This window comes from Somniosus microcephalus, chromosome 13 (genome assembly GCF_052327205.1).
Source record: "Somniosus microcephalus isolate GS21.2 chromosome 13, FLI_Smic_1.0, whole genome shotgun sequence".
Taxonomy (NCBI): Eukaryota; Metazoa; Chordata; class Chondrichthyes; order Squaliformes; family Somniosidae; genus Somniosus; species Somniosus microcephalus.
Genome location: NC_140999.1, coordinates 169,415,441 through 169,441,969, shown reverse-complemented (window position 1 = coordinate 169,441,969; position 26,529 = coordinate 169,415,441).

Sequence of the window (26,529 nt, the reverse complement as noted above, 5' to 3'; positions counted from 1 at the left end):
CAAGGCCGCATTAATGGTCCACTCCGAGATGTCCTGAGAAGATGATAGTGTAGTGTTTATGTTACTAGACCATCCGGAGGCCTAAACTAATAATCCACAGAACGTGTTCAAATCCCAGCATAGTATCAGCAAAAGTGACTATGAAGCTTTTGGATTGTTGTAAAAACCAAACTGGTTCACTAATGTCCTTTAAGTATGAAATCCTGCCGTCCTTATATAGTCTGGACTATATGTAAATCCAGTCCCACACCAACGTGGTTGACTCTTAAGTGGCCTAGCAAGCTACACATATGTATCAAACTGCTTACGTTTCAAAAAGAAGGCCCACCACCACCTTCTCAGGGCAATTAGGGATGGGCAATAAATGCAGCCTTGCCAGCGGTGCCCATATCCTGGGAATGAAGATATTTTTAAAAGATGGACAGCATGCGCCGGCCACCAAAAGTCACAGGGTTAGAAAATCATATAGCCAAGGAATGGGCAGTGTCAGTAGAAAAGTTGGAGAATTAGCGCCAGGTACAAATGCACGCAAAATTCGTGCTCATTGCTCAATAAAATGATTGGAGTCCTAAATCAAGATTTAAAACCCAAGCTCATTGGCATTAGACTTAAAGGGCGGACCAATATCAGGTGCAGTCTAATCGCAAGTCATGATTGCCGCAGGCATTTTTCACTACTTAAAGGGGAGGTTCATTGATGCTGCAGCACCTCATTCTCAGCATTGCTGGCTGTGCCTCAGCAAGCAGAAGCAGAACAAGGAGAAGGAGCCGGAGGACTAAATCAGGTGTGCTCATGGCAGATCCATGCCCCAGGGAGAGAGCCCGCAGATTCTCTGATGAAGCATTGGTTTTTGCTGTGGAGCGACGGAGGGCAGTGCTCTACCCGGCAAGTGGCAGGAGGCCCTCACCACAAGTCTTCGCACCATGTGGAGGGAGGTATCGCAGCACATCTTGGGCAGCGCTGTGGTCCCCAGGACCCATGCACAGTGCAGGAAGAAATTTAACAACCTCACTTGGGTGGTCAGGGTGAGTCAAAGCTTCAATAAATGTTACATACCACCATCTGAACCACAGTCTTCACACACTGCCCAAAGCACCAAACCCCAGGCACTCACCCACCAACAATCTCTACCTACCAACACTCATACCCACATCTCACACCTTGCACACAATGACAGCTATTCAGGCACATCACTCAAACACATTGCTCCACACTCACTCACACACTTTCCTTTCTCTTGCAGGCCAAGGTGGCTCACAACAGGAGGGAGCAGGAGTGCACAGGCAGGGGACAAGCCAACACCCAACCACTGTCTGCACTGGAGAACTGAGTGCTGCAGATTATTGGGCACCAGGTGGTGGGCACCGTGGCCACCAGAGACGTTGACCTCCTTGGGGACAACAATGGTATGTTCATCCCTACTCCTTCTTCTCACATCCCACTTCTCCCTCACCCCACAAGTGTTTTGCACTTTCCAGCTAATCATGCTGTATGCATGCATTTCTCCCTTTCTGCCCCCCTCCCCTCACCTTAACCTGACTCTTGTGCCTTTATGCTTTCAGATAATCAGCAAGCACCTGAGGGCACCATAGGGAGTGAGGTGGGAGAAGAGGAGGAGGAAGAACACACCGCATCACTGCATGTCTCACCTGCAGACACCAGCTCAGATACTAGCAATATGCATTCTTTAGAGGCTAGTATAGTAGTGGGATCTGCACAGGGTGAGGCACTGGCGACGAGTGGGCTGCAGCAAGGCCAGGGGGAAAGGGTAGCTCGGGGCCAGCTCCCTAGAGGGTGAGTTCGCGTATGAGTTCTGCTGCACAGAACTCTGATGAGGACCTCGAGGGGGAGGCGTTTAGAAGAAGGGTGATGGGCATGCACACGGAGATAATAGGTGCAATGGCAAGGGTGCCTGAGAGCCTCTCGGCAATGACAATGAGCCTGGAGGAGTCCACCTCTAACATTGCACAAGGCTCTGCGCACACCCTGGAGCCCATCATTTGCAGTCTACAAAGGATTGTAGAATCCCAGAGAGACCGCAGCAACCCAGACTTGATGCCGCATGGGATTAGCGATCTGGCAGCTTCCATTGCAGCACAGGTGGAAGTGACACAACATCTTAGTGCTGTAATGCAGACTGCTCTCATGCAGTCTCAGCTTGATGCCACACAAGCTCTGACTGCTGCCATCGTGGCTGGGTCTACCACCGTCGACTGGGGCTTTCACAGTGTTGCAGCAGGCCAGCAATCTGTGCTCCAACAGATTACTATGGATGCTGAGGTGCTGCCCCAGGGGAGTGGCAGTGGGTCAGTGGAGCAGGAACCTGCTGTCCTCTCTCAGGATGACAGCCACTCCACCATTGCCCTTGTCGCTGCCTGTCATCCAGCCAGCCCAGGCTGCTGTCGCACATGCAAAAGTGGTGCAGTCTACAGCCAGGCACTGCAGGTCCAGAGCTGGTCGAGGGCACCCTGCAAGGCCATCTGAAGTCTCCTGCATGTACACTCACCAGCCTTCCACCAACCATGCTGCAGCCACTGGGCCAACACTTCGTAGGAGCACTAAAGTAGGCAAAGGCACAGTAATGACAGGCATTTCGCAAGGGTGAATAGTTAATATTTTTGGTATAAATATGTATTCACTGATTTTAGACAAATTTATTAATTCACTTACCATTCTTTAGTGGTGTCTGTCATTTCAGCTTTGCGGTGTGATACGGCCTGTGAGAGGAATGGAATGATGGGGATGTGGTGAGCAAAAGGGATCTGGGCTTTAAGTCATCCTGGTGTGAGGCTGATGGTCTGTTTGGAGGAGGTGGCAGAGTTCTATGACCACCACCTTGGTGAGGCGGAGCCATCTAATACACTGCTCCTCACTTAATTGAAGGTAGGAGAAGTGCTCTCAGAATACTCTCGGAGGGTAAGGCCTCCTGGCGAGAGCCCTGATATCCCTCAACATCTCTCTGCACATATTTTCCCGTATTTCTCGCTGCCTATGCTCCTTCTGCCATAGATCCTGGAGGGCGAGGTGGCATGCCAGTACAGTCCCATTAATGTTACCAAGTGTAGCAGTTTTAAATCTTTGAAGAATAAATGTAGCTACTTTTAAGTTGCCAGAAGACTCCTGATACAAAACACCCTTCAAATTACTTAATGAAACTGTTGCAGTGGGTGAAACTGACAAGAAATCAATGAACGATAGCAAAATACTGCAGATGTTGGAAATCCGAAATAACAACAGAAAATGCTGGAAAAACTCAGCAGGTCAGGCAACAACTGTGGAGAGAAATTTGAGTTGACGTTTCGGGTCGAACCCTGGCACCTTCCCGTGCAAGCGGAGGAGATGTAACACCTGCCCCTATACCTCCCCCCTTCCCACTGTCCAGGGCCCCAAACACCCCTTCCAGGTGAAACAGCGATTTACTTGTACTTCTCGCAATCTAGTATACTGTATTCGCTGCTCACGATGCAGTCTCCTCTACATTGGGGAGACCAAACACAGATTGGGTGACCGCTTTGCGGAACACCTCCGTTCAGTCCGTAAGGTTGACCCCGAGCTTCCGGTCGCCTGTCATTTTAATTCACCGCTCCATTCCTACTTGGACCTCACCGTCCTTGGCCTCTTGTATTGTTCCACGGAAGCTCAACGTAAACTCAAGGAACAGCACCTCATCTTCCGATTAGGCACTCTGCAGCCTTCCGGACTCAATATCGAGTTCAACAATTTCAGATCATAACCTCGGCCCCTATTACACATTTCTTTTCTTGTAATTTTTCCACTCCTTTCCCCCCCTCCCCCCCTTTCCTTTTGTTTCTCTCTCACACCTGGCAGCTATCTCTTGCCCTGCCAGTACACTTTACACCTAATCTCAGCCTATTACCATCTCGTCTAGCTCTTTTACTTATTTTGTTTCTTTCACTTCTTTTGTCCGATCGCAGCCCTGCATTTGATCTATTTTCTTTTCTTTCCAGTTTTGAAGAAGGGTTCGACCCGAAACGTCAACTCAAATTTCTCTCCACGGATGTTGCCTGACCTGCTGAGTTTTTCCAGCATTTTCTGTTGTTATTAAGAAGTCAATGAAACTGCACTAACCTGACAGCTGCGAGTGATTACTGATGTTCTATTTAAATAATGTTCCTGGAGCTGGCTTCCTGTTGCTGAATGCCAGCTCTCCCTGTCAGTGTTTACTCCAGGCGCTGAGGTAAGTCTTAACCATCAATTCAGTAAATCGGACAGTCAGTGAGTGTTGCACACTCACTGATGTCACAATCTACCTGGTGTTGACTTTCCTGGTGATACCTCTTACCGGTGGTGCAGAATTCGCCTCACCCTGGCAATACTGCTCTAGCGCCCCATTAGCACCATCTACTGGTGCTAACGGGAGGCGCTAAGGGGTCAAATTTTTCCCCTACGCTGCCCACCTGAAACAGATGCCTTGAATATGCAAATTTGGCTCCTAACACTGGTTTTAGCACCCCGATGTAAAATTGATCATCAATTGGATGATGCTCCACTCAGTTGTTCTCAGTTTCCAGTGGCCTCCCACAAAAAGGAATGGAAACTTTTCTTATGGTTTCAGTTCTGGAGAGCACAAATATACTGCAGTCTGCTGCTGACCAGGCTCGCTACCCCTCTACGTGACTTCCCCATCTCTCCCAGCTCCTACCTGCTGCCGGCTTGGTGTTGGAAACGGACAAAATCTCTAAGGCCCTGACTGGCGAGCTGCATCGAGACATCTGATTGGCAAACGCTGTTTGTTAGTTTCATGCAGATGAGGCCCGAGGCCAAATTTCAATTGGGCCTTGGGTTGAGGTCTTTGGCCAGCGGCACAATCACGGCACCATTTATTGGCTGAAACCAGCGCTACTCAGATTTTTCCTCATTTGTCTTTTTTGTCTGCTCAATCTGCAGAGTAACATTATCAGGTATGGTATTAATAGGCTTGCCAGCAAAACTGAAGTCCATGGAATAAAAGGGACAGTGGCAGCATGAATACGAAATTGGCTAAGTGACAGGAAACAGAGAGTAGAGGTGAACGGCTGTTTTTCGGACTGGAGGGGTCAGCACCAGGACCACTGTTTTTCTTGATATATATTAATGACTTAGACTTGGGTGTACAGGGCACAATTTCAAAATTTGCAGATGACACAAAACTTGGAAGTATAGTGAACAGTGAGGAGGATAGTGATAGACTTCAAGAGGACATAGACAGGCTGGTGGAATGGGCGGACACGTGGCAGATGAAATTTAACGCAGAAATGTGCAAAGTGATCATTTTAGCAGGAAGAATGAGCAGAGGCAATATAAACTAAAGGGTACAATTCTAACGGGGGTGCATCAACAGAGAGACCTGGGGGTGTATGTATACAAATCGTTGAATGTGGCAGAGCAGGCTGTGGAGGCAGTTAAAAAAGCATATGGAATCCTCGACTTCATAAATAGCGTACAAAAGCAAGGAAGTTATGATGAACCTTTATAAAACACTGGTTCGGCCTCAACTGGAGTATTGTGTCCAATTCTGGGCACCGCACTTTAGGAAGGATGTGAAGGACCTAGAGAGGGTGCAGAAAAAATTTAAGAGAATGTTTCCAGGGATGAGGGGCTTCAGTTACGTGGATAGACTGGAGAAGCTGGGGTTGTTCTCCTTAGAGCAGAGAAGGTTGAGAGGAGATTTGATAGAGGTGTTCAAAATCATGAGGGGTCTAGACAGAGTAGATAGAGAGAAACTGTTCCTATTGGTGGAAGGGTCGAGAACCAGAGGAGACAGATTTAAGGTGATTGGGAGAAAAACCAAAGGCGGCACGGTGGCATAGTGGTTAGCACTGTTGCCTCACAGCGCCAGGGATCCGGGTTCGAATCCGGCCTCGGGTGACTGTCTGTGTGGAGTTTGCACATTCTCCCCGTGTTTGCGTGGGTTTTCTCCGGGTGCTCCGGTTTCCTCCCACAGTCCAAAGATGTGCAGGTTAGGTTGATTGGCTATGATAAATTGACCCTTAGTGTTAGGGGGATTAAATACGTGGGGTTACGGGGATAGGGTGGGATATGTGTTGGTGCAGGGGTTACGGGGATCGGGTGGGATATGTGTCGGTGCAGGCTCGATGGGCCGAAATGGCCTCTATCTGCACTGTGGGGTTTCTGTGTGATTCTGTGATTCTGTGATATGAGGAAAAACTTTTTTTACGTGGTTTGGATCTGGAATGCACTGCCTGAGAGGGTGGTGGAGGCAGATTCAATCTTGGCTTTCAAAAAGGAATTGGATAAGTACCTGAAGGAAAAAGATTTGTAGGGCTATGGGGAATGGGCGGGGGAGTGGGACTAGCTGAAATGCTCTTGCAGAGAGCTGGCACAGGCTCGATGGGCCGAATGGCCTCCTTCTGTGCTGTAACCATTCTATGCTTCTATGATTCTAACTAGAGGCCATCAATATAAGATAGTCACCAAGAAATCAAATAGGGAATTCAGAAGGAACTTCTTTACCCAGAGAGTGGTGAGAATGTGAAACTCGCTACCACAGGGAGTTGTTGAAGTGAATAGTATAGATGCATTTAAGGGGAGGCTAGATAAGCAAATGAGGGAGAAGGGAATAGAGGGTTATGCTGATAGTTAGATGAGGAAAGATGAGAGGAGGCTCGAGTGGAGCATAAATGGACTGGTTGGGCCAAATGGCCTGTTTCTGTGCTGTATATCCTATGTATTTCTGTGCTGTATATCCTATGTATTTTTGGGGGAAGACTGGGTTAATGACCTTTTTCTCATGTTTTCAGAATAAATACTTATAATTGCAATCCATGTCTTGCATACATTCAGAATTTAATGGAAGATACTATGTGTATTTTAAGACTGAATGTCCCCCCATTTTAAATTTGGCTGTTGAAAATCTTTTTGGTTTCATTAGTTCATCTCCTGTAGTCTGGAGCACAAGGATGTCTAGCTACTTAGATGGTCAGGGTCATCCAGACTCGAGTCAACATTGGCTTGTTCTCTCTACACAGATGCGGCCGGACCTGCTGTGATTTCCAGCCAAAAAAAAAAAATGTTTTTTGTCTGTTTTTTTGTTTTTCATACAGACCCCAGCATCTGCAATATTTGACCCCTTGTGACCCCACCTCATTGTTCTTTGATGTAATGTTTCCCTGACTGACCTGTTTGGACACCATTCACACCTTTGACTGCTGTGATTATCTCTGCCGAGGTGTGATAAATGGCAGTTGGAAAGGTTACCTGTAAACATCTGACATGATTCTCTGACTATATAAGTTGTGTCTTTATGCATTTCTCCACTTCACCTGAAGAAGGAGCAGCGCTCCGAAAGCTTGTGATTTCAAATAAAGCTGTTGGACTATAACCTGGTGTCGTGTGACTTCTTACATTTAGCTACTTAGAGGCAGCTATTTAACCTGATCAAATTCCGAGGCCATTGTTCAGATACTCCCTGTGGGAAAGCGATCTAAGTAGGCACACCCGAAGATTAATTAGTGCGTAATTGTTGAGGGAAGTTTCTGTAGATCATGTCCTTACACAACTTTCTATTTTGAATATGCATTTGATACTTCCATATGTGACAGGCAGATGCTAGATTCAAGACTTTTATTGATGCATTGAAGATGTGCAAAATTTTATAATAACTCCTGACCACATTTCACATTTTTTTTTTAATATGCCAATCCTTGACTCCCATTGCCATAGACCTTTAAATATCGGCATGCTTTCATGACCCTTAAGGGCATGATAACTCATCCAGAAATAAAATCTGAAGCAGTATCTTTAAAATAAAACCTACCCCGCTCTTTTCAGATTTCTATGATTTTAATAATTATGGTGTAAATTATTGTTTGTAGTTTTATTAATTTTACCATTAAATGTTCCAAAGTAGTTCTGTTCAGCATTAACCTGCATTCTCAGTAAGAACATTGATGTAAGAAAACTAGTAAGCACTTGGTTTGAGTATAAAACAAGGCTTTAATCAACAGTTTCACAACCATGAGTTTCTAGTTACATCACTAGTTCCTGGTTACAAAAACGTCCTGAGCAAGCTGGGCCGATGCCCGAGTATTTATACTTTCCTTGGACGGTGCCACCAGCTGGCCGCCCAGTGTTATCTCATGAGCCATTTCTACATGAATGGTAAGATTCATGGCATTCTTCCTGCCTGAAAGATTTGGAAGTCCGACGACTTCCTTCTAGCGGATATAATGGACCACGAAGAGCCACAGTCGTTTCGATTTCTGTTTGTGGCCGGAAGGCATGTCTCCTCGGACTGTGTCTTGGTCCCTGGGTCGCTTGGTTCGTACAGGTAGATTGACGGGGCCCGTATCGCCTTGATCAATCTGAGGGGGACTGGGGAGATCGTGACTCCGGGTGCGGGTCCCCACAGGAGCGGAGCTGGCTTCATCTTGCTCGGTAGCCGGTGATTGACCGGCATCCTGGCTTTGGGTGGCCATCCCGTAGGGAGCGCTCTGCTCCCTGAGTTGATTCGGCGGAGTAGCCGGCAGATCCATTGATGTCCTGGGTAGGGCGTCATCCTCAAAGGAGCGCAGAGTGTCGGCATCATTACTATGGATCCCTCTATCGGTGGGGTCCGTGGGACCGGTTGGACAGGGAGCCAGATCTTGGAGTGAAACGGTGGACTCCCGGCCATCAGGGTACCGCACGTGCGCGTATGTGGAATTAACATCTGTTAGTTCCACCTCGTCGATGAGGGGATCATTCTTGGACGATCGAATGAATCTTCAGAGCAGCACGGGGCTGAGAGTTGCCAACCATGATGGTAGGGACGTCCCACGAGTGGAGCAACGCTGGAACCCGAAGAATCGTTCGTGAGGAGTAACGTTGGTGGACATAGAAAGAAGAGACCTGATGGAATGCAACACGTCAGGGAGCACCGTTTCCCACTGCTGGTCAGGTAGGTTGCGTGACCTCAGTGCAAGATGAACAGCGTTCCAAATGATAGTGTTGTATCTCTCAACCTGTCCATTACCGATGGGATGATACGGTGTCGTTTTACTTGTGGCGATTCCCCGTTGGGAAAGATAACTTTTGAGTTCACTTGACATGAAGGAGGGACCCCAATCAGAGTGGATGTAATTGGCCGTATCAAAAAGGGAAAAGACCTGATCAAGGCATTTGATCACTGTAGAAGTAAGCATATTGGGACAGGGGAAAGCAAAGGGAAAGCGTGAATATTCATCCACCATAGTAAGCAAGTAGGTGTTTCGTGTTGAGGAAGGCAATGGCCCTTTAAAGTCAATGCTGAGTCGCTGTATAGCATGTATGAGCGAGCCATCCGACGAACGGAAGAATTGCGGTTTTAATTCCGCGCAAATTCTACAAGTGGAACATGTTCTTTTCACGTCTTCCATAGAAAATGGGAGATTTTTAGATCGCACAAAGTGCAACATACGGGTAACGCCAAGATGGCATAAGTCAGTATGAAGATCCGCAAGAGTCGAAGTTGACATAGAAGAGCAGAATGCACACGCGAGGGTATCCGGGGCCACATTCTCTTTGCCGGGTCGATAGTGTATGGTGTAACCAAAGGCTGCCAATTCCATCCTCCAGAGCTGTATTTTGTTATTCTTGATCTTAGTGCGTTTCCAGTTATCCAGCATAAAGGCCACGGAGCGCTGATCGGTTATAAGTGTGAAATGGCGACGAGCGAGAAAATGACTCCATTTACACACTGCTTCGATGATAGCCGTAGCCTCCTTCTCAATAGGAGGATAATGGAGCTCGCTACCCTGCAAAGTTCTGGACAGAAATGCAACGGGTCGACCACCTTGATTCAAGGTAGCTGAGATCGCCACCTCCGATGCATTGCACTTGACCACGAAAGGGAGATTTTCATCGATGGAACGAAGTGTGGCTTTTTCCAGTTGTCGCTTGAGGAGGTCGAAAGCTGAAAAAGCCATTGCCTCCAACAGAAATTACTTCGCGTGAAGCAGGGGCTGGACCTTGTCGGAGAAGTGGGGTATCCACTTTGCATAATAGGCGAACATGCCGAGTGCCTGACGAAGAGAGCCGAGATTCGTAGGGGGAGGGAGCTCCTGAAGCGAACAAAGTCGCTCTGGATCCAGTTTGATGACACCATTGCCCACCCAACAGCCAAGGATATTGACTGATGGTACTGATTTCACAGATTTGGACTCATTTAAGGTTAAGTTGCGACGACTGAGAATGTCAAAAAATTTCTGGAGGTTGGCATCATGCTCCTTCTGGTCATGATCAGCAATGGTGATATTATTCAGATATGGAAAAGTGTCCGTTAAGTTTTCCTGTTTGACTAGGCTATCCATTGCCCATTGAAAGATGGCCACCCCATTGGTGACCCCAAATGGAAGGCGACAAAACTGGTAAGCCGACCATTGGCCTCAAAGGCCGTATACTTTTCATCAGAGTCCTTTAATGGTACTTGATGGTATGCACTCTAAGTCAAAAGTTGAAAATACCTTGTAGTTGGCAAGGTTATTGACCATGTCATCGATGCGTGGTAGTGGGTAGGCATCCAGGTCAGTATACTGGTTAATAGTTTGCGAGTAATCGATGCAAAGACGTTTCTTGTGTTGCTTCAGAGGATTTTTAACATCAACGACTTGAGCTCGCCAGGGAGATGAACATGGCTCAATGATACTGTCAGCTAGAAGGCGAGAGATCTCTGCCTTGATAAAGGATAGATCATCTTGGCTGAAACGTCGTGATTTAGTGACTATGGGCTTACATCGGGGGGAAAGATTGGCAAACAAGGAGGGCTTGTCGAGTGAAGCCGCCGAAAGCACACAAAACGGTACTTTGGAAATAGTAAGCTCCGGCTTTGATCCTCCAAACTCGAAAGTGAGTCTTTTGTGTTGTTTCTGAAAATCCTGTCCCAGGAGCACATCACTGCATAGGTTTTTGAACACCCCGAGCCGGGTGGAGAAATAAGTGTGGCCATTGAGAATAAGGTCGACAAGACAAAAGCCGGAAGAGTTGGTGGTCAATGTCGTCAGAGCCATTGCAATTTACCTGTCCGAGGGGTAAATACGTAGTTTTAACTTACTGACAGCCCACTCACTAATGAAGCTGTCAGAGCTGCATGAGTCGATTAGTGCACTCAAAATGTGTCCATTTACCGAAACCTTCGTGGCTGCATGGGACAGACTTTGGGGAAAAACAGCTGTGATGGGAGGAGGAGTAGTTTTACCCTTGACAGCTGTAACCTTAGTAGTGGTTCTTGGGGGAGGAGCAGTTTTATAGATAGTAGCTGCAAAACTAACAGGGGCTCTCGACCATTATACCTTAGAAAAGTGACCTTTCTTACTAACAGAGGCTCTTGACTGGCATACCTTAGAAAAGTGACCTTTCTTACTGCAATGATTGCAGGTTGCACTATGAGCAGGACAACATTTCCTATAGTGGAATGCACCTCCAGAGAAGAAACACTTCCTTCCAGATGCCGCTAGGGCAGGGTCGTCATCAGTGAAGGCTTCTAGGGTAGGGTTGTCATCAGCTAGGTTAGAGTCATCATCAGTGAGGGCTTCCGCCCGAGGCCTATCGAAGGAGTCACTAAAAGTGATAACAGCAGCCTGTGCATGTGGTAAAAGATAGGTATCTGCATTCCTCTTTGCTAAGTCCAGAGAACCTGCCTGGTCATAGGCAGCCTGTAACTCGAGGGTTTTATTCTCCAACAGATGCTGGTGTATGAAGGGAGATGCAATCCCATTAATAAAGGAATTATGAATGAACTCCTCCTGGTACTGCTCAGCTGTGACACCTTTAAGACGACAATCCTTGCTGAGCCTGCAAAGCTTTTGAAGGAATTCGTCAAGTGATTCCCCGGGTTGTTGTCGAGTTGTGGCCAGTAGATGCCGAGCAAAAATTTTGTTTGGGGCCTTACCATATAGTCGCTGTAATATTAGGATAGCAGAGTCATAGTCTACACAGCCTTCGATATAGTCAAACACATGATGAGATACATAATTGGCAAGTATCTCTAATTTATCAGGAACATTTTCACCACACACCTTGAGGAAGTTGCTGAAGGTACGATACCAGTGTTTCCATACCTTAGCAGTTGTAGGTGAATTCGGGTCCAGGTCAAGACGGGCGGGTCTGAGTAGTTTGTCCATGATGCATAGATTACTACGTCGGAGTTCCCTTCTGTTCCCGAAATCACTCAGAGCGTGGAGCCGATACACAGTTGATTAAATTGACATAAGAAAACTAGTAAGCACTTGGTTTGAGTATAAAACAAGGCTTTAATCAACTGTTTCACAACCACGAGTTTCTAGTTACATCACTAGTTCCTGGTTACAAAAATGTCCTGAGCAAGCTGGGCCCATGCCCGAGTATTTATACTTTCCTTGGACAGCGCCACCAGCTGGCCGTCCAGTGTTATCTCATGAGTCATTTCTACATGAATGGTAAGATTCATGACAAACATTTTCTACATTACTGAAGCATAAACTAATAGGAATTCAAATCTTTCCAAACATTTTGCTCAACATTTCCATTTGCTGTCAAATGCAATTTCAGTAACGCAGAGTTTTCGCCTCAGTGAATCACTTACGGCAAAACTTTACAGAGCACAGCTAGGTAGAGTTTAGCTTTGACAGATGAATTTTGCTATTCAGATTTGATCGGAAGCTGTTGTAGGAGGAACTAGGAATATCCGCCTATTCAAAATGAGAGTTGTTGCTATGCATTAAATCCTATCCCGCGATATTGTCATGAATATTCTACCTTCAAATGAAAAATCACTGTGAAGATTAAGATCCTGCATACTTGTTCATTGGTACTAAGATTCTGATGATGTGGCATGATTTTGCAATAAGCATTTATTGCCTGAAGTATTTTCAGATCCTGCTACTTGGCTGTATAAGGAAGGGTGTATATTTATCACTTTCCACTGCAGTCATCTATAATTGGTTAACTTTAATAATGAGCATAAATTCAGACTCCAAAAGGCACAAAATCAAATAATCAGTGAAAGTCTACAGCCTCCACTAATCACCTGGAGAATTCTGCATGAAGGGTACTTAAATGCACACCACCCATTCCCGCCCCTCAGCACAATGCAGCCTGACTGTAGATACAAGTGATAATTACACCCTCTAGGAATGGCGGCAAACAGATCAGACAAGACTACAACAAATCTCTTGGGAATATTCAGATTAACCACTGCACTCCACTGTGAGATTATAATCTGAAAGGGATATTATTTCTCTTGTCATATCTATGTCTGAAAAAACACTTGGGAGAAATCCAGAAAATATTTTTCTTTGCTCCTCTTCATGGCATCTTTGTTTTGAATCCAGAGAGATGACTCAGTTTGGTTGTGAATTAGAATTGCTCCAGATTGGATCACATCACTCTTATTGTTCCAAATGTTCCAACATTCAATAATTCAGACCACTTGGCATTGGATTACTGCTCCTCCTACTAATCATAAGATCTTTTATATTTACCATTAGTTGCTATTGTTTATTAACTTGCAAACAAGGAAGTAAATAGAAAAGTCCTAAAATACCTTTGGAGGGATTTTGAGGGTGGATCTGAGAGGGAATGGTACTTCCATCTGCCCCGTTGATACCTCCCTGACCCATCCTAATTCCTGGGATCAGGAGCATTAGTGCATTTTGGGTGGACTTCTGTGTCAGTTTTCAGCACAACTGGGCAGGTGCCTCATGGCGGGGAGGGATGTCATGAGGCACCTTGTCGCAGAGCGCGTGGGGCCACTGTGCTAGCCAAAGATTGAGGGAAAACATTTTTAAAAAGCCCATTTTGAATTTGCCACTTTCCCAATGGCGATTGTCAAAGGGAAACTAGTCCTTGTTCATATTAGTGGTCTCGGCTCCGGGCAAGAAAGAACACCTATTGCATGTAGGTGTACATTGTGGTGGTGGCAAGCTATGGGGAACTGATGGGAATTCTACTGGATGTCATCGTCCTGCCAGTGCCACTTGTTTCTGTGACATCTGCATAGAAGCGGTCAGATGTAAAAAATGCTCACTCCAACTTCTGACAAGCCTACAAGTAAAGGGCGGAGACCCAATGCACCTCAAATTCTGGCTCACCTGCCCAGATAACAGTGCTAATGGATTCAGATCACCCAGACGCCCAAGGTCTTAAATTTTTTAAATATTAAGCAGCAATGAATTTGCTTAATATGAAGTTGTTAGTTAGTTGTTGGAGGGGGAGAAAGAAAGATTGAAGAAAGACTTGCATTTATATAGCGCCTTTCACAACCTCAGGACGTCCCAAGGTGCTCTACAGCCAATGAAGTACTTTTGAAGTACAGTCACTGTTTTAACGCAGGAAGCGGGCAGCCAATTTGCACACAGCAAGATCCCACAAACAGTAATGTGATAATGCCAGATGATCTGTTTTATTGATGTTGATTGAGAGATAAATATTGACCAGGAAACCAGGGATAACTCCCCTGCTCTTCTTCGAAATAGTGCAACAGGATCTTTTATGTCCACCTGAGAGAGAAGATGGGGCATCGGTTTAACATCTCATCGAAAGACGACTCCCTCAGTACTGCACTGGAGTGTCAGCCTAGATTTTTGGGCTCAAGTCTCTGGAGTGGGACTTGAACCCACAACCTTTTGACTCAAAGGCAAGAGTGCTACCCACTGAGCCATGGCTGATGTTTAATTGATGGTGAGAAATGAAGCATTTTAAAATGCAGACAAATGTTGAGACTAATCTCAGAGAAAAAGAATGAGCAGCATCTCCTAGGAGACGGCAAATGCTTTCAGTTGTCCTTTTATGGATGAGGAACTGATGTAGAATAACATGTTAAATGCTCATTTAGCAGGATACACAGACAACTCAAGTGCCTCTGAGGGAGCGGAAATCAGTCTTGGCTCACGCTCTTGATGGCTATTGAGCAAAGCCTGGTGGATGTGACTGAATTAAGCTCAAATGCGGTGTCTTCCAAGGCTCTGAAATGAAGAATGACCTTTGTTCTCTATTGCTATGACTTTGGGAAAAGAGGCTATGGGGAAAAAAATGGTCACACATGAGGCTGACTAGATAACTTGATAAAATGCTGGCCAGACTACCCACCCTCTAAGCATCCTTCATACTGAGATGTCCTTCTGTATGTGAGGGGCAACATAGAAGTGTGTCTTTGTTGGAATACTTGCCAGTAAGTTCAAATGAAGCATCATTTGATTTAGGCTGCCTCACTCAGTTTTACAGCAATGAGGTTAGAAGGAACTGTTTCTGGTGGACTTAATGGCTGAAGATAGTCACAAATTGTGAAAATCACACTAGTTTATTGTTGAAGAAAAATAATAGCTTTTACTTCCCTGGGACATAGCCATGTCCCAAGGTAAATTAAGTGCTATCAGCTATTTTTTCCAGACTGTGTGAATTAGATTGTTTAGCCTTTGTTACCTCTAGACTTGGCTAGTCCAACGCACTTCTGGCTGGCCTCACACATTCCACCCTACGTAAACTTGAGGTCATCCAAAACTCGGCTGCCCGTTGTAGTGTATGTACCTTGAAGAAGGAACTATATTCTGCAGCCCCTGTATACTGCAGTACCAGTAGTGACCACCCCTGTCTATAAGCCTGTGTAGTAACTTTGTATAGTAGTTCCAGTTTTGTCTCCATTCAGTAAACACCTGTTATAACCAACTTCTGCAGTCCGTGTCTCAATTACACACGGACATTACATTGGCGACGAACAGATCCGAACTTACCTAAAGTTCTGCAGCACCTCACGGGGATCCATCCCTGAAGCGAAGTTATTAGAGGTCGAAGCCAGAAGGAAGAAATCCAAAAAGAAAAAAAAACCAAACAGAAGAAACGGGCGTCGACCGTGGGCAACCGCCCTCTGATTCATCGAATTCGAAGATTTGCAGGAGAGGCTGTCGAGAGCTGGGCTTGGTTATCCAGTCTATGGTGTTCCAGCTAATCGGGCTGGTGGCAGGTAGTACACTGATCCTTCCTGGGCTGCGGCGGGCTAGAGCTCGATCGGGTGGCTTTTCAACGGGGCCGAGCAGCGTTGTTGGGAAGAGGAGAGAGAGAGAGAGGGTGGAGCACACAGGGCGCGGCCGGTGCTACGAAGCCGGGCAGCGTACAGACCCGAGAAGAGGGAGGGAAGTGTCCCATAGGGTCTGCTCTGACGACGGGAACAGTAATTAAAATAAAATAAAAATAAATTAGAAGCGCAGAAAGCCGCGAGGAGCTGCAGTTTGCCACGGGGACCGCAGAGAGCGGCATTAGCAGCAGCGCGGGGGGAAGCGCGCGAAGACCATAGGGCGTCGCCATCAAGGCATAAAAACACCAGCAACAGCGCTGGCAGCAGCGGAAAAGGCAGAAAGCGCGGGAGGCGCCATCTTAATCCAGCGGGGAAGAAGGCAAAGCGCAGGAGGCGCCATTTTGTTCAATCGGGGAAGAAGGCAAAGCGCGGGAGGCGCCATCTTAGATCTCCAAGATGCCGAAGGCTGGCAATATCACTGCCTTCAATAATGCAATAGAAGACTGGACCACGTATGTGGAAAGAGTCGAAGTATATTGCAAGGCAAATGAAGTAGCCGATGAGAAAAAGGCATCGGTACTACTAAACTTAATGGGCACAAGAACGTACGGCCTATTGTGGAACCTGATCACTCCAGTCAAACCGATGGTGAAGAGTTTTAACAAAATTGTTGATATCCTACAGGAACACCTAAATCCTACACCACTGCTGATAGCAGAAAGATTTAAATTCCACAAGAAAAATCAGCATAAAGATGTGAGCAATGCTGATTACCTTACGGAACTACGCAAGCTATCAAAGCACTGCCAGTTCGGAGCAGGACTGGCAGATACCCTACAGGACAAATTTGTCTGTGGACTCCTGAGTGAAGGAACCCAGAAGAGGTTACTCTCAGAGAAAGAGCTGACGCTAGATAAGGCTTTCAGCGTGGCAGTATCATGCAAAGCAGCAGCAAGGGGAGCTGTGGAAATACAGCAAAAGCCACAGGAATACGGCACCCATGAAATGACACGGGGATTTGAAAAATGTTATCGAAGCGGCAGAACAACCCATGACCAGAAGGACTGCTGGTCCAAGGACAAAACATGCAGGCAATGCGGAAAGGTGGGGTACATTGCACGAGTTTGCAGGTCCGGGAAGAAGACTAACGACAACAAAAAGACTACTAAGGAACAGTACAGGAAAGTACAAAAGATGATGGACAGTAGTTCCGAAGACCAGAAGAGCGATAGTGAATCCGGGAACAAGAGACTAAGCTGTCTCAAACTACACAATGTAATCGCAAAAGAGGATCACCGAACCATTTGGGTCACCCTCACGATAGCAGGGTCCCAAGTCAAAATGGAATTGGATACAGGATCAGCCCTGACCGTCATGAATCGATGAGACTACGAGCGGCTATTCTCACACATACCCTTGAAAGACACATCCATTGTCTTGAAGACATATACGGGGCAGAAAGTATACCCCAGAGGGAAAATAAGGGTGCCTGTCGAATACAACGGCAAGGAAATACAGAAATTGTATCTGTACATACTGCAAGATGGTGGACCACTGTTATTGGGACGTGAATGGATCAGAAAGATAAGTTTAGACTGGCACTCCATTCAGGCACTGACTGTGGCTGGTAAAAAGGATGACGACGTCACACGATTGTCAAAAATCTTAGCTAACGCTAAAGAGGTATTTCAACAAGGACTGGGAACTCTTAAAGGCGTAACCGCCTCGATAAAAATAGAAGAGAATGCAATTCCCAAGTTTTTCAAAGCAAGACCGGTACCGTATGCAATTCGCCCAGCCGTCAAGGCAGAGCTGGAGAATCTGGAGAATGCAGGCGTGTTATCTAAGGTAGACTGGAGCGAGTGGGTGACACCCATCGTTCCTGTCATGAAGAAAACATTAAACAATAAGTCTGAGGAGCCAAGGAAGGTTCGCATCTGTGGGGACTTCAAGGTGACTGTGAACCCAGTCCTTCACAGTACAGTATCCTCTTCCGAGGATAGAAGATATTTTCGCCTCACTATCTGGAGGGAAACGTTTTACAAAAATTGACTTAGCGCAAGCATATTTGCAGATGGAGGTTGAAGAATCCTCCAGGAAATATCTCACGATAAACACTCACAAAGGTCTTTACCAGTATAATCGACTGGTATTCGGAGTAGCATCAGCTCCGGCTATATGGCAAAGAGCGATGGAGCAAGTTCTGCAAGGGATTCCGGGGACTCAGTTTTACTTGGACAACATCCTAGTGACAGGTGAAAATGACAGTGAACACCTTGCCAACCTAGAGCAGGTGCTCACTAGACTAAGAGAACATGGGCTACGAGCCAATCGCCCCAAGTGCGAGTTTTTTAAGAAACAAATATCGTATTGTGGCCACGTGATTGATGAAGAGGGGTTACATAAATCCCCTGACAAAATTGAAGTGGTAGTTAAGGCTCCAGCGCCTGAAAATGTGTTGCAACTGAGGTCATTCCTCGGATTGGTGAATTACTACCATAAGTTTTTGCCGAATTTGTCCACAATTCTGCACCCACTGAACGCCCTGCTACAAACTGGAGTAGCATGGAAATGGAGCGATGAATGTAAGCGGGCCTTTCAGAAGTGTAAAGGCCTGATCACTTCAAGAGAAGTATTGGCTCACTACAACCCATCACTACCGATAAGATTGGCGTGTGATGCGTCTCCCTACGGCGTTGGAGCGGTACTGTCACATAAATCCCTTGATGGTTCAGAGAGGCCGATAGCTTTTGCGTCACGCTCGTTAACTGCAGCCGAGCGTAACTACGCCCAGATTGACAGAGAGGCCCTCAGCCTGGTGTGGGGGGTGAAGAAGTTCAATCACTACCTGCACGGTCAGAAATTTACTCCACTGACTGATCATCAACCTCTTGTCTCCATTTTCAACCCTAAGAAGGGCGTCCCGATAATGACAGCCCAACGGCTACAGAGGTGGTCCCTTTTCCTAGGGGCACACCAATATGACATCGAGTACAAAGGGACTAAACAGCATGGGAATGCTGATGGATTGTCGCGCCTACCGTTGCCGACAGTGGAAGAAGCACCTGCAGTGGATCCTGTGGAGATATTCCACTCGACCATAGTCGAATGTCTACCTGTGATGAATGCAAACATAGAAAAGGAAACACGAAATGACCCGACACTCTCCAGGGTCTATGATTTAATGGTGAAGGGATGGCCAGCTCATGGCGAACCACTGTTGCCAGCATTCTCGCCGAGAAGAGAACAGCTGTCAGTGTGCAGAGGAACCTTAATGTGCGGATCCAGAGTAGTAATTCCACCCAAATTGAAGGATAGAGTGCTCAATGAGCTTCATGAGGGTCATCTGGGAGGGGTAAAAATGAAGAACTTAGCCAGAGCGTTTGTGTGGTGGCCGGGAATCGATAGAGAAATCGAAGAGATGACCAAGAGCTGTACAGGATGCCAGAAGGTCCAAAACGCCCCACCACAAGCCCCTCTACATCCACGGGAGTGGCCCTCATCTCCATGGCAAAGGGTACACATTGATTTTGCTGGTCCATTTATGGACTCGATGTTTTTAATTGCGGTGGACGCACATTCAAAGTGGCCAGAGGTAATAAAAATGTCCTCAACCACCACAGAAAAAACTATCACAGTCTTACGAACCATATTCGCCAGGAATGGGCTGCCTGAACAGATTTGCTCCGACAATGGACCACAGTTTGTGTCTGAAGAGTTCCGGAGGTTCTTAAAGAACAATGGTGTTAAGCATTACACATCCGCCCCATATCATCCAGCCACCAATGGATTGGCTGAGAGGTTCGTTCAAACATTCAAGAAGGCTACCAAGGCAATGTGTAATGAAGACATACCCCTACAACACAAGGTGGATAACTTCTTGTTTGCCTACCGGAATGCGACACATGCGTTTACCAACCAAACTCCAGCCATGATGTTCTTCAATCGAAGACTAAGATGCCGCTTGGATTTGGTTAAGCCAAACATCAGAAGAGATGTGGAGAACAGGCAGTTTCAGAATATGAATGAAAGGCCAACCAGGAGTTTCAAAATAGGTCAACCAGTTTTGGCCCGGGACTACCGCACAGAGAAATGGCAGCCAGGAACGATCTGCACACGGCAAGGACCTCTAATGTATACCGTGGACGTTGGAGAGAGCATTGTAAGACGCCATGCTGACCAGATTCTAGAGTCACTGGAAAACATCAAATCTACACCACGATCCTATACACCCGGTAATGAAACCGAAGTACCAATTGCATCTACCTCAGAATCGGTGATATTGGAAGCAGACGAACCAAACAACAACGTTGATCCTGAATCAACTTTGCCAGAAGAACCCGATACCCCAAAGAGGCGTTATCCGGACAGAATCAGGAAGCCTCCTCAAAGACTGAATTTATAATTGATTAACTTCAGCTAATGTATATAGCAACTGTAATTGTAAATATGTTATTTAATTATTAATCGAATGTTATGTACTGTTTAGCTGAAAGGGGAGGAATTGTAGTGTATGTACCTTGAAGAAGGAACTATATTCTGCAGCCCCAGTTTTGTCTCCATTCAGTAAACACCTGTTATAACCAACTTCTGCAGTCTGTGTCTCAATTATACACGGACATTACACCTGTGTTCTAAGTCGCACCAAGTCCCGTTCACCCATCACGCCTGTGCTTGCTCACCTACATTGGCTCCTAGTGAAGCAACACCTCGATTTTAAAATTCTCATCTTTGTTTTCCAATGACTCCATGGCCTTGTCCCTCCCTATCTCTGTAATCTCCTCCAACCCCACAACACCCACCCCACCCCCTCCCCAAGATATCTGCAATCCTCTAATTCTGGTGCGAGAATCGGCGAGCTGAGCGGCTGTATAAAGGCTCCCGAGACCCAGGTAAGTGTAATGTATGTACCTTTAAGGGGGGATCTACTTTCTACAGCTCATGTATACTGTAGTACCGGCAGTGACCACACCTGTATATAACGCTGAGTAGTAATCTGTTGTTTCAGTTGCAGTTTGAACCACGTTGAGTAAGCACCTGTTGTACCGTTCTCTGCAGTCCTTTTCTTATTATTACATGGACGTAACAGTGGCGACGAGCAAGTTCGAACCTACTTGCAACTCTGCATCACCTCCCAGGGATTCGTTCCTGGAGAACAGTGGAAGAAGGTCGAGTCCAGAAGCACGGGCGGCGACCACGGGCAACCGTCCAGTCATCCAGCGGAGATTTGAACATCACAGGGGAGGCTGTCGAGAGCCAGGCTTGGCTTTCCAGTCACGGTGGTCCAGCAAAACGGGCTGGCAACAGGTACTGCGCAGACCCTTCCCGGACAGCGACGGGCTAGAGCCCGACCGAGCGGCACAGAAAAAGGCCGAGCAGCATCGACGGGGGAGAGAGAGAGGGCAGAGCGCACAGGGCGGCGGTGTCAACGGGGGAGAGAGGCGAGAGAGAGCAGAGCGCAGCCGGTGTTCAAGGGCCGAGCAGCGTCAACGGGGGAGAGAGACGAGAGAGAGCAGTGCGCAGCCAGTGTTCAAGGGCCGAGCAGCATCAACGGGAGAGAGAGGCGAGAGAGAGCAGAGCGCAGCCGGTGTTCAAGGGCCGAGCAGCGTCAACGGGGGAGAGAGGCGCGCAGGAAAACGCGAGGCGCTGCCATTGCCACGAGGACTGCAGAGAGCGGCATTGGCAGCAGCGCAGGAGCAGCGCGCGAAACCCACAGGGCGTCGCCATTTGCCACGAGGACCGCCGAGAGCGGCATTGGCAGCAGCGTGGGAGACGCCATTTCAAGCTGCAGCGGGGAAGAAAGGAAAGCGCGGGGAAGAAAGGAAAGCGCGGGAGACGCCATTTTAAGTCAGTCTAACCACACCCAAAAATGCCGAAGAGTTGCAGTATCACAGCGTTCGACAATGAAGTCGAAGATTGGACGACATATGTCGAACGCATAGAAGTATACTGCAAGGCGAATGAAGTGCCAGATGACAAGAAAGCGCTGGTATTGTTGAATTAAATGGGTGCAAAAACGTATGGCTTACTACGAAACCTAGTAACCCCAGAGAAGCCAGTAGAAAAGGATTTTGAAAACATAGTGTCAATCCTACAGGACCACTTAAACCCCACACCGCTGCTGATAGCAGAAAGATTTAAGTTTCACAAAAGGAATCAGCATAAAGATGAAAGTAATGCTGAGTATTTAACGGAACTGCGCAAGCTATCGAAACACTGCCAGTTTGGAACGGGACCAGCAGATACTTTAAGGGACAAGATTGTGTGTGGGCTTCAAAGTGAAAGAAGCCGTTTCTGGGTTCCTTCAGAAAAGGATCTTACGCTGGACAAGGCTTTCAGCATGGCAGTATCACACGAAGCAGCAGCACGGGGCGCTGCAGAGATACAATGGAGACCGCAAGAATATGGCACAAATGAAATGTCATACGGAACAGTGAAGTGCTATCGCTGCGGCAGAACAACACACGACCATAATGATTGCTGGTTCAAGGACAAAGTGTGCAGACAGTGTGGAAAAGTAGGACACATAGCACGAGTCTGCAGGTCGGGAAAAAAACCCAGCAATAAGAAACCGACCAAAGGGAAGTATAAGAAGGTACATAAGATAACGGAGAATAGTTCAGACGAACAAAAGAGTGATAACGACTCCGAAAGCAGGGAACTGAGTTGTCTGAAACTACATAATGTGATCACAACGGAGGATCACCGAACCATTTGGGTCACTCTCAAGATAGCAGGAGTCCAGGTAAAGATGGAATTGGACACAGGATCAGCTCTAACAGTTATAAACCGACGGGACTATGAGCAACTATTCTCACACATACCCTTGAGAGGCACAAAAATTATTTTGAAGGCGTACACGGGGCAAAAAGTCTACCCCAAAGGAAAAATAAGGGTGACCGTTATATATAACGGTAAGGAAACACCAAAACTAGACCTGTATGTATTGCAAGATGGAGGACCACCATTACTGGGACGTGAATGGATCCGGAAAATACAACTGGATTGGCATTCCATACAGGCACTGACTGTGGCTGACAAAAAGGATGACGACGTCACACCTGGGCGACTGTCAAAGATCCTAACTGACGCGAAAGAAGTGTTCCAGCAAGGACTCGGAACACTAAAAGGCATGACAGCGACGATTAAAATTGAAGAAAACGCAAGCCCAAATTTTTTTAAGGCCGCCCAGCCGTCGAAGCAGAGCTGGAGAGTCTGGAACGTTCAGGTGTACTGTCCAAGGTAGACTGGAGCGAGTGGGCTACACCCATCGTCCCTGTGATGAAGTCGTCGTTGAGCAGCACGCCTGGGGAACCAAGGAATGTTCGCATCTGTGGGGACTTTAAGGTAACAGTGAACCCGATCCTTCACACCGTACAATATCCACTTCCGCGGATTGAAGATATTTTCGCCTCGCTATCTGGAGGGAAACGCTTCACTAAGATTGACCTGGCCCAGGCGTATCTGCAAATGGAGGTAGAAGAAGCATCAAAAAAATACCTCACAACCAACACCCATAAAGGTCTCTACCAATACAAGCGGCTGGTATTCGGGGTAGCATCAGCTCTGGCTATTTGGCAGAGGGCAATGGAACAAGTCCTGCAAGGGATCCCAGGGACCCAGTGTTATTTGGATGACACCCTGGTCACGGGCAAAAATGACAGTGATCACCTTGCCAACCTGGAGCAGGTGCTCACTAGATTGCAGGAATATGGGCTCTGAGCTAACCGCCCCAAATGCGAGTTTTTTAGAAAACAGATCTCGTATTGTGGCCACGTTATCGATAGAGGGGTTACATAAGTCCCCAGAGAAGATTGAGGCAGTAGTCAAGGCTCCAGCACCGGAAAATGTGTCACAACTGAGGTCATTCCTCGGGCTGGTAAACTACTAACATAAGTTCTTGCCAAGTTTGTCTACAATACTACACCCACTGAACACCCTACTGCAAACTGGGGTGCCATGGAAGTGGAATGATGAATGTAGCCGAGCTTTCCAGAAGAGCAAAACACTAATCACATCGAAAGAGGTATTGGCCCATTACAACCCGGCGTTTCCAATTCGGTTGGCTTGTGATGCGTCACCCTACGGCATAGGAGCGGTGCTGTCGCACAAATTCTCGGACGGCTCAGAGAGGCCAATAGCCTTTGCAACACGATCACCAACCTCAGCCGAGTGTAACTACGCCCAGATTGACAGGGAGGCACTCAGCCTAGTGTGGGGAGTGAAAAAGTTCAATCACTATCTGCACGGGCAGAAATTCACCTTGCTGACTGATCACCAGCCTCTTGTCTCCATTTTTAATCCGAAGAAGGGCGTTCCGGTGATGACTGCGCAACGACTAGAAAGATGGTCACTTTTTCTAGGGGTGCACCACTATGAGATTGAATATAAGGGCATGAAACAGCATGGAAATGCTGATGGGCTATCACGCCTGCCACTGCCTACTGCGGAGGAAGCACCAGCAGTGGATCCTGTCGAAATATTCCATTCGACTACAGTTGAATACCTACCGGTAACTAACGCTTGTATCGAAAAGGAAACCCGAAATGACCCGACACTGTCTCAGGTATATGATTTGACGGTGAAGGGATGGCCAGCATATGGCGACTCACTGTTGCCAGCATTCTCGACAAGGAGAGAACAGCTGTCAGTGTGCCGGGGGACCTTGATGTGTGGATCCCGAGTGGTAATTCCACCCATGTTAAGGGAGAGAGTGCTCAATGAGCTTCATGAGGGTCATCTGGGAGGGGTAAAAATGAAAAGCCTAGCCAGGGCTTATGTGTGGTGGCTGGGAATCGATAAACAAATCGAGGACCTGACCAAGAGCTGCTCAGGATGCCAGAAAGTCCAAAATGCACCACCACAGGCCCCTCTACACCCATGGGAGTGGCCCTCATCTCCATGGCAACAGGTGCATATTGATTTTGCTGGTCCATTCATGGACTCAATGTTTTTAACAGCCGTGGATGCGCACTCGAAATGGCCTGAGGTCATCAAAATGTCCTCCACCACCATGGAGAAAACTATTGCAGTCCTACGGACCATTTTCGCCAGGAATGGCTTGCCAGATCAGATTTGCTCCGACAACGGACCACAGTTTGTGTCCGAAGAGTTCCGGAGGTTCTTGAAAAAGAATGGGGTAAGGCATTACACATCCGCCCCGTATCATCCAGCCACAAATGGATTGGCTGAGAGGTTCGTACAAACCTTTAAGAAGGCAATAAAGGCTATGTACAGTGACAATATTCCACTGCAGCACAAGGTGGACAATTTCCTGTTCGCCTACCGGAATGCGACACATGCAGTCACCAACCAGGCCCCAGCCATGATGTTCTTTAACCGAAGGTTAAGATCTCGCCTGGATTTGCTCAGACCAAACGTGCGAAGAGATGTTGAGAGTAAGCAATTCCAGCACATCCATGAGAAGCCAACAAGGAGCTTCAATGTAGGGCAACCAGTCTTGGCCCGCGACTACCGAACAGAAAAATGGCAGCCAGGAACGATATGCACACGGCAGGGCCCACTAATGTACACAGTGGACGTTGGGGAGAGCATCGAGAGACGCCATGCTGACCAGATCCTAGAGTCACAGGAACAAGTCAACCCCATGCCTCGCCCATACGTACCTGGTGATGAACCCGACGTACAGGTCGCATCTACCCCAGAAACAGTAGCATCGGAAGCTGATGAACCAACCGATGACAGGGGGCCAGAATCGCCTCCGCACCAAGAGCAAGACACTCGGGAAAGGCGCTATCCAGAAAGGATCAGGAAACCTCCCCAAAGACTGAATTTATAAATAGACTATTTTCAGCTAATGTTGCATGTTAAAAGTGTTAATTGTAATTAGTTTGATATTTAATTGTTAAATGAATGTTATGGTACTGTTAATCTAAAAGGGGAGGAATTGTAATGTATGTACCTTTAAGGGGGGAACTACTTTCTACAGCTCATGTATACTGTAGTACCGGCAGTGACCACACCTGTATATAACGCTGAGTAGTAATCTGTTGTTTCAGTTGCAGTTTGAGCCACATTGAGTAAACACCTGTTGTACCGTTCTCTGCAGTCCTTTTGTTATTATTACACGGACGTAACAGTAAGGCCTCAGTGCGAGAATCGGCGGGAATTGCGGGCTGAGCGGCTGTATAAAGGCTCCCGAGACCCAGGTAAGGCGTACCAATCTCCAATCTTGGAACTCGGAGGGAAGGAAAGAGGTAAAAAGTAATCCAAGTGTGACGTCACCAGAAAGCGGGTAAGTGATTGGTTGGTGAGTATTTCTCTCTTTTTTAAGCTTAAACTCTGTGGTTTATAGTTTCTAAGGTGCGATATTCATCATCTAGAATCGGGTCAGAGGGTATTTAATAATAATAATAAATTTAATTCATTACATAGAATGGGAGATCAGGTGATGTGTTGCTGCTGCAATATGTGGGAGCTGGTGGACACCATTGATGCTCACGGTGATCACATTTGCAGTAAGTGTTGGCTGCTCGAGGAATTCCGGCTCCGTGTTGAAGAGCTGGAGTCCGAGCTTCAAACACTGAGACACATCAGGGAGGGGG